Source organism: Oryx dammah, unplaced genomic scaffold (genome assembly GCF_014754425.2).
Source record: "Oryx dammah isolate SB20612 unplaced genomic scaffold, SCBI_Odam_1.1 HiC_scaffold_25, whole genome shotgun sequence".
Taxonomy (NCBI): domain Eukaryota; kingdom Metazoa; phylum Chordata; class Mammalia; order Artiodactyla; family Bovidae; genus Oryx; species Oryx dammah.
Window position 1 is genome coordinate 81,005,004 of NW_024070209.1, and position 7,685 is coordinate 81,012,688.

The 7,685-nt window shown below is 51.0% G+C and overlaps 1 protein-coding gene across 1 annotated transcript in view; it reads left to right on the plus strand.

Annotated features, from left to right (window-relative positions):
• The first annotated feature begins 1,872 nt into the window (after positions 1-1,872).
• The window catches only part of CYRIA (CYFIP related Rac1 interactor A), a 101,999-nt gene continuing 96,186 nt past the window's right edge, over positions 1,873-7,685 (plus strand). The window contains exon 1 of the mRNA XM_040225018.1: positions 1,873-1,948. The gene's annotated coding sequence lies outside the window, so the exon portion shown is untranslated. The remainder of the gene's footprint in view (positions 1,949-7,685) is intronic.

Genomic DNA, 7,685 nt, shown 5'->3' on the forward strand with positions numbered 1-7,685 from the left:
CCTGAGTCCACATGAAAATACCTCTGTTTTAGCCTATTTTCTCTTCTGCCTTGTCATAAACTGGGCTGGCAATCAGTCTGTCTACTTCTCAGGCCAGGGGCACGTGTTACTTCACCATCATTTGGTTTAGCACTGTACCTGGCTCTTTATCAAAGCTCAAGGTATCTCTTTAAAAAAATACATACATGACAAGGATGTCCTTGAAATTAGAACAGTCTGGTTTAAATTTAATTTAATTAAGGTTCATTTTAGAAAATGTATATTTTGAAGAAAGACCACTGAAATTTCATCTCAACCTACCTGCCCCCTCACTGACAGCTTAATTTCACTGTAATCTTTCTTATAGTAACCAACCTCTAAACTTGTTATTAGTATTACTGACAAAGTTGAAAGACCATTTCATCTGATTATTGTGTCTTAGGAAACACATAATTATTAAATTCCACACTAATAATTAGAAACCCTATTATTTCACAATGGGCTAGGCAACACCACGCAGGTAGCCCTCAATTACTGAAACAGAATCCCTCTTTAAGTGTATGGAAGTGAAATTTCATACATCAAATAGTCTCTTCTCACCAACTTCAGCTGTGTTATTAGAGACAGACAAGTGTAAAGTAAGGAGTCCTCCCGTGGTCTGAAATGACGGTGTTTCGTGGGGTGAATGATGTCTGTGGCTGGCTTGTCCTTGCCTTCCTCAGGCCCTGACCAGGTTCACGGTGGATAGAATAAGTCAGAAACTGTGCTGTGTATATGTACACGGGTGGAGCAAGAAGGATTTTCCAGTAGAGCCACCCAAAGATAAAACAGGTCTTTGCAGGGATTGACAACATGGTCTGGTTCAAGTACAGGCAACTTGACTGGCAAAAATAAAAAAATGGAGACCTGTGCATTCTGATCTGAATTCTCGCCAAAACTCAGAGCAGGAGCTCTGTCAAGAAGAAGAACTTGACCGAGGTCTCCTGAACCTTTCTAACTCCAGAACCAGGACGGCCTGATGCGCCCAAACCACACATTCCTGGAGCAACTGCTGCAGCCTCCAGCACGTTCGTGGCTCGGCCCCTTGGCCCCTTGTAGGGGTTTAACAAAGTTTCACCGATGCTCTGGCTGATTGACTGGGAAAGGAAGCGGGAGAGGCCTGTGCCTGCAGGAGGCCCCCCTCCCAACAGGAGCTCTGACTCACAACCTGTTTGGCAATGAGCAGCCCTCTTTGGCTTCCTGAATCTCTCTCTCTTGATGGCAGATGTTTTAAAACAATGATCGTGACAATGACACTGTAATCCCCTACTTTCCCTTGCATCATAGGGTTTTTTTCAAGTGTTTTTGCAGACTTGCTCTGAAGGGTAATAACATTTTTTGGACTAAGCATTTGCAAAGACTTTTGAGGGTCCCTTCAGATAAGGGCAGCCCCCAGGGCTGGGACTCTGTTAACAGTCTGTGCCGGGAGGAGCAGGGAGGAGAACTGGATTCAAAATCGAGGGTAATTTGGAAGGGGGTGGTTGAGGCTGGGATGGTCTAGCTGGGTGCATGGGCACACATTTGGAAGTGCAGCTAGGGATTAATCAAAAGACCGGTCCCCCGTCCTTTTTTTTTTTAAAGAGAAATAGTGGGTATGGAGGAATTCCGTGTGTAGAAGTAGCAGGGGCAGATGCAGGCTTCCCCTTGGAGGGCAAAGCCAGAGGCCAAGGCCGAAAAAAAGAGCAGGAATGACCGCGTGGGGAGGTGGTCAGCACTACGGGTCTGGGAAGGGGACCCGGCCGGATGACGGCGGGGGTGGGGCTCCCTGGGGGCCGGGGCGGGGCGGCCGCAGCGGGCGGGGCTGGGGGCGGGGCTGGGGCGGGGCTCGGGGCCGGCTCGCAGGCTGCGGCGGCCGCGGGAGAGGCGTCCACAGCGGCGGCGGCTGGGGCAGCGGCGGACCCGCGGCGGAGCAGGGCGGCGGAGACTCGGGGTGAGCGCGGCGCGGGTGCGGCGGGGTTCGCGGCCGGGGGCCTGCAGGGACGCGGACTCCGGAGGCGCCCGGAGAACCCTGCCGTCCTTCCCCAGCTCCCGACGCAGCCTTCGGGGAAGGGCGGGCGGGAGGGCGAGCCGAGGACCCAGTCCTTTTCTCCCGTCTCCGGCGATCGCCGTCCAGATGTCCGGCTTGGAGCCCCTTTGCCCTTCTGCGGAGCACAGCCTCGTGATTGTGCCCCGGATCATCTCTCTCGTCGCTCAGCCGCTCAACATCTTTCCCCTTCAACCCCAGCGCCAGGTAGCTTGGGCTCCAAAGCCAATTCTTCCGGAAGAACCCCAACTCTGTTTCTCCGTTCCCACCACCAGAGACCCGGCTCCCCACCACTCCCTACCGCCCCCAGAGGCAGGGACGACCTCCCGCTCCCTGGGGCCTGCACACCTGGACGTTTGTGCTGCCACCTGCCAGGGAGATTATTTGCCAGCCAGACTGCCCGCAGCTGTGCGGGGACCCAGACCGCCTTGCCATCACCCTCCCCCTCCCCCGCTTAGAATCCCCAAGTCTGAAGAAAGGGACCTCACCGGATCCTTAGCTTTGGGAACAATTTGACCCACTTCCCGAAAGACTGGTCCCAAGCCAACTAGGCTGTTTGGTGGCAACACCTGTCATGCCTGCTAGCCGAAGGACCGAAGAGCCTCTGTTATACCGGGCCAGAGGGTCCCTGGGTCCTTCTCCAGGCTGCCCTGGTTTTGTGACCAGCGTTCCCGGAGACTGGGGCCACGAGCTTTTGTCACTTGCCGACCCCACCCTGGGTTCTCCAGAATTCCCCTCCCCTGTAGGGACCAGCACTGATGGGCAGCAGTACTGGCCCCCCACCCCCACCCCGTGCCCCTGTTTCCCCCTCCGCTCCCCCCAGGGAACCCAGGGCAGAGTCCTGGAGCCTGTATCCAGGGCCTCGGTCTCCCCACCAGCCCTTTGGCCCTCCTTCCCTTCCCTGTTAGAAACTTTCCCCTTCTTTCCAGGCACCATCACTCTGGTTGGGCCTGGGGCCATCTGCACAGCGCTGTGTCCCCAGGGCACTGAAAGCTGGGCTGGGATCGTGGGCTGGGACCTATGCTGGGCCAATGCGAGGAGGGTGGCTGACAGCCAGGTCAGGCTGGGCATCTGGGCCTGGGGATTGGGGGGGTGGGGAACGGGCAAGGTTTAGGGTGGGCCATTGGCTTTCCCTGAGCACTGAAGGAGGTCCAAGAGCTTGCTTTGCTGTAGAGAGAGAAGGCAGAACAGGGGCTGTTTTTCCTGCGTGCTTCTGACTGTCTTTTGTTGCTATGGTGACAGTTTTGCCTCTCTTCCTTCTTCTGACTCTTCTGGGAGCTGGTTTTTATTGGTCTGTTGTCCTGTCTTTTATGGCTCTAATTTCTCCTTTCTATTTGCTCTGAAATAAACAGTCATAAACCTGGGCCCCAGGCCGGGGGACTGGCAGAATCTCACCTCCTCCTGGCCCCCACGCTCCAGTGAGAGGAGTGTAGAGGAGAGAGGTAGAGACAGACCTGGCCACACCATCTCCTGCCCCCAGCTCTGGAATGGGGGCTGTGGCATCACAGCTTGGGGCTCACAGTGGATAGCACCGGGGCCCCAGTGCTAATAATAGAGCCAAGCGTGGTGCAGAAGCCCGGGAATATCATTTCCTTTCATCTTCAAGGCAGTTCTGTGGTGTAGGGTCTGTCTCCACCTTGCAGATGACAAGACTAAGCTCAGAGTGAGCAATTTCCCTCAGATCACTCTGCTTTCAGCAGACAGTGGGCACTGAGCTTTTGTTGAATGGATGGAAAAGTGATGGAGCTGGTGGGCAAACACCCAGCTTGTTCCCTGGCCACCTCGCAGGCTTCCAGGTACTGGTCCCAGGTGAGGGATAACAGCGCTCCCTAAACCTTCGTGCTGGGAGACTCAAGTGGGAAGGGTGTTCCCTAGTTTCTCTGGTAGACCCCTCCAGAGGCCCCTGCCAGAGAGCAACCTCTCAGGTCCTTTGTGTACCCTTGACTCTTCAGGTTAGGGGAGCTGAAGTTGGGAGGAGAGTCAAGCCACTTGGGACTTCCTGTTTTTACTCAGCACCCAGAAGCATTCGGGTTGCTTTTACTCTCAGAGCCGGGTGAGTCGGGGACACGGAGAGCTCAGGAGATCTTCCCAAGCCAACCCTGGGCGAGGAGTTCAGAGCTGTCCAGGCCATGGGTCACCGACTGTCAGCTGTCAGTGACACACTCCCAGAGAAGCTGTCCCCCCTTTTATTTTTCCCTTCACCACACACTCTTTTCTTCTCCACCCTGCCCCTCCCCACCCTTTACTTTGCGGGTGCTCTTGGCCTGTTAATAATGAGCTGGAAAAGCGTCATGGTGGCAGGAAAAAAACAGGGAGTCAGCAGCCCATTGTCAAATTCCAGCCCTGGGGCAGTCACTCATGTGGACCTCAGTTTTAACCTTTAAAATGGGGTTGATAGCATCTGTCCTCCTGGCCACAGTTGGCTTGTTTTTGTGGGGTGGAATGCAGTAGCTTACAGAGTACTTTTTTTTTTTTGCAAAATTGAAAGCCTGAAGGGCCCATTATGTCCTCTTCCTGTTGGGAGGTCTCCATGTTAAAGACACCCCCAAACCACTGCTCAGAGATGAAGAACTGATTTAAGAATAATTAAGCTGTGAAATCTTAGTATCAGAGGCATTCTCCGGTCTGCAGGTCCAGACTTGATGCTGGATCAATCTGTTTCTTTAGTTATGCACCTTCTGTTAACTGAGCATCTACTCTGTACCAAATGTATTTTGGGGAACTGGGGATTTTAAAAAGTGAACACTATTTCTGTTTTCAAAGAATGCAGTCTGGGGGTAAAGACAGATGTGAAAGGAGAGCCTTGCAATCCTTAGGACAAGTGGGTGATCAAGGAAAAGGTGGGGTGATGGGGACCCAGAGATGGTGACTTGACTTGGCTCCCATGTTAGGGTTGAATCATTCATCCTGTGCTTTGTGACTGAAACACAGTTCTCCTACCTCTGCCCACGTGGCAAGCCCTCAGTCTGGCCCTCCCAGCCAGAGGGGATGGTTGCTGAGCCCCTCATTCAGCTCTGTGAGCAGTGTCAGGCTTGTGGCAGGGGCCAGTCCTGCCTTCCTTCCTGACTTTTGACTCATCCACTCACCGTAGCCTCTGGCTCCAAGTTCATCTGGGTCAAAATCCTTTCTCCAAGGCTGCAGGAATTACCTGACAAGGCAGCATGGTGACTGGAAAGAAAATGGACTTTTGGAGTCAGCCATGAATTCAAACTCTCCTACTGTTGTGTCCTAGGGGTGGGCTCCCGAAGAGCATCTGACCTCCCTGAGCCTTGGCTGTTGCACCTGTAAAATGGTAATAATGAGACTTGCCCTCTAGGAAGTGGACGATCTTATGCATTTATAGGCTCTGGCCTGGTGCCCACCTCACGCTTGCTGTTATTTAGTTATATTGATTAGAAAGGAGTTCTCAGTTACCAGCCCTCTGGGTCCTCTTCGAGCCGTGGTGGGGAGCTTTTTGATCTAATTCTGGCCTTCAGAGATTCATTAGAAAGCTAAAAATCGGCCACACTCCTGTTCTAAGCACTGCTGATTAATCTTTGAGTTCTCTCTCAACAGATAAACTATGCTGAGCAACGTGGTGTTTGATGTCCTCAAAAGGGAACAAATTTGAAATGGCAACAAACACCCTGTTTAAGAAACGTGTCACTATGAGAATAATTTGATGTAGTTCCACTTATTTCTTTTTGGTGTCAAGTCCAAAAAAAAAAAAAAAAAGATTGCCATTGAGGAGATTACCACATATGTTTTCTTCTAGAAGTTTTATGGTTTTAGGTCTTACATTCAATCTATTTTTTGAGTTACTTTTTGTGTGCAGTGTAAGATAGTGGTCCAGTTTGGTTCTTTTGCACGTGGCTGTCATTTTCCCGGCACGATTTATTGAAGAGACTGTCCTTTCTCCATTGTATACCCTGACTTCTCTGTCAGACAACACTTCGAAATGAGTGCTTCACATTTTTATTCTGGGCCTATTTAGTTTCCTTTTATTTTCTTAAGTTACACTACCTATGGAAAAACATTTTCTCAAATCATCACTGCAACTCTTTGATATTAGTATTTATTGTGCCCTTTGGACAGTGAAGGCAATTGGCAACGGTCTCTGGCGCAGAGTCCAACAACTAGTAAGTGGCAGGGCCAGAATTTTAAACTGGGTCCTACTTGCTCTTCGTGCCAAGGTACACAGCATTGTCATCTCCTTGGCTGGTGTGTCAGTGACCTAAAATAATTGTGTTTGGAGCATGGGAGCAGATTTTAACAGGGGTGGGACCGGTCAGGGCTGTAACTCGGACCCAGGCTCATAGTAAATATTTAGAGACTTTATTGGGGTTTTGCTCTCATCACAGCATTATCAAGGTTTTTGGCAGTTGGCTGAGGTGTCATTCCTAGAAGTGGTGAAGGGGAGAGGAGTTTGGCATGTACAAGTTCAGAGAAAATTTTGATGATGCTTGAAATAGCTTCCTTTGCCTAAGAATGGGTTGCCGGTTTGTCATTGACATAAATTGAACTGATTTTCGGGCTGAACGTATAAATGGAAAGCATGACAGGGATAAGGCAACAGAAGCAAGAAGGTCAGAAAACCTGAGTCAGCGGCCTAACAAATACAGGGGTGGTTGGGATTCCGTCTATCGGTATAATTCATGGCTGGGAGATAGAGGTAGGAAAGTGATTACAGAATGGCCCCCTCCCAGCATTTCTTTCCTGGGTGATTTAGAAATCGAATTTCTCTGGTCCAAGGACCCCATTGTTCTGAAAATGGTTCCATGTTTGCCGGCAACATGTTTCCTGGTCCAGCTTAGCTCTGCCGACAGATCCGTTTCTATTTGCAATTATCTCAAGGCCTGAGTCTGGTGTCTGCTTGTTTAATGACTTCACTTTCTAATAAAAATTCTATATGGCATAGATAATTAGATCTTTAAAATGAAACTGGGGAAATGGGATGCCCCCGAAGAGTTGAATTGCACTTTTATGAGGGATCAAGCGTAAAAAATGGGATCATTCACTCATTCACTTAGCAAATGTGTATAAGACTGGTTCTTGCCTGGTGCTCTGCTAGACAGAACACAAGGATCAGGATGGTTTGTCCCCGTCCACAGGTAGTGCTCGCTCCAGGAGAGGCAGCGGAGGAAACACACACCTGAAATGGGGCTTGGAGAATGTCATAAAGAAAAGCAGTGCGAGGGGTTGGGGAGTGGGGAAGTGTCATTGTTTCAACTCTTATTTCAACACAGTCCATTTTGCTCCCTATGGGCGTTGTCTGTGGTACACCTCTATCACCCTTGACACTGCAGGCAGAAGAAGCCTGGAAGAGAAAAGGTAAAGCCTGGATGATCAACGACTCAGCTCTATTCCTAGCTTCCTGCATTGGGGAAGAGGAGCAGTTCTCTGTAGGAGACCCCTCCCCGGCCATAGCTACAGTTTTCGGCTTCCCAGGTGGCTCAGTGGTAAAGCACCCCCCTGCCAATGCAGAAGCCACAAGAGATGTGGGTTCGATCCCTGGGTCAGGAAGATCCCCTGGAGAAGGAAATGGCAAACCACTCCAGTATTCTTGCCTGGAGAATCGCATGGTTGGAGGAGCCTGGCAGACTCAGGCTGCAGTCCTTGGGGTCTCAGAGAGTCAGACGCGACAGAGTGACTGCGCAGGCAGGCA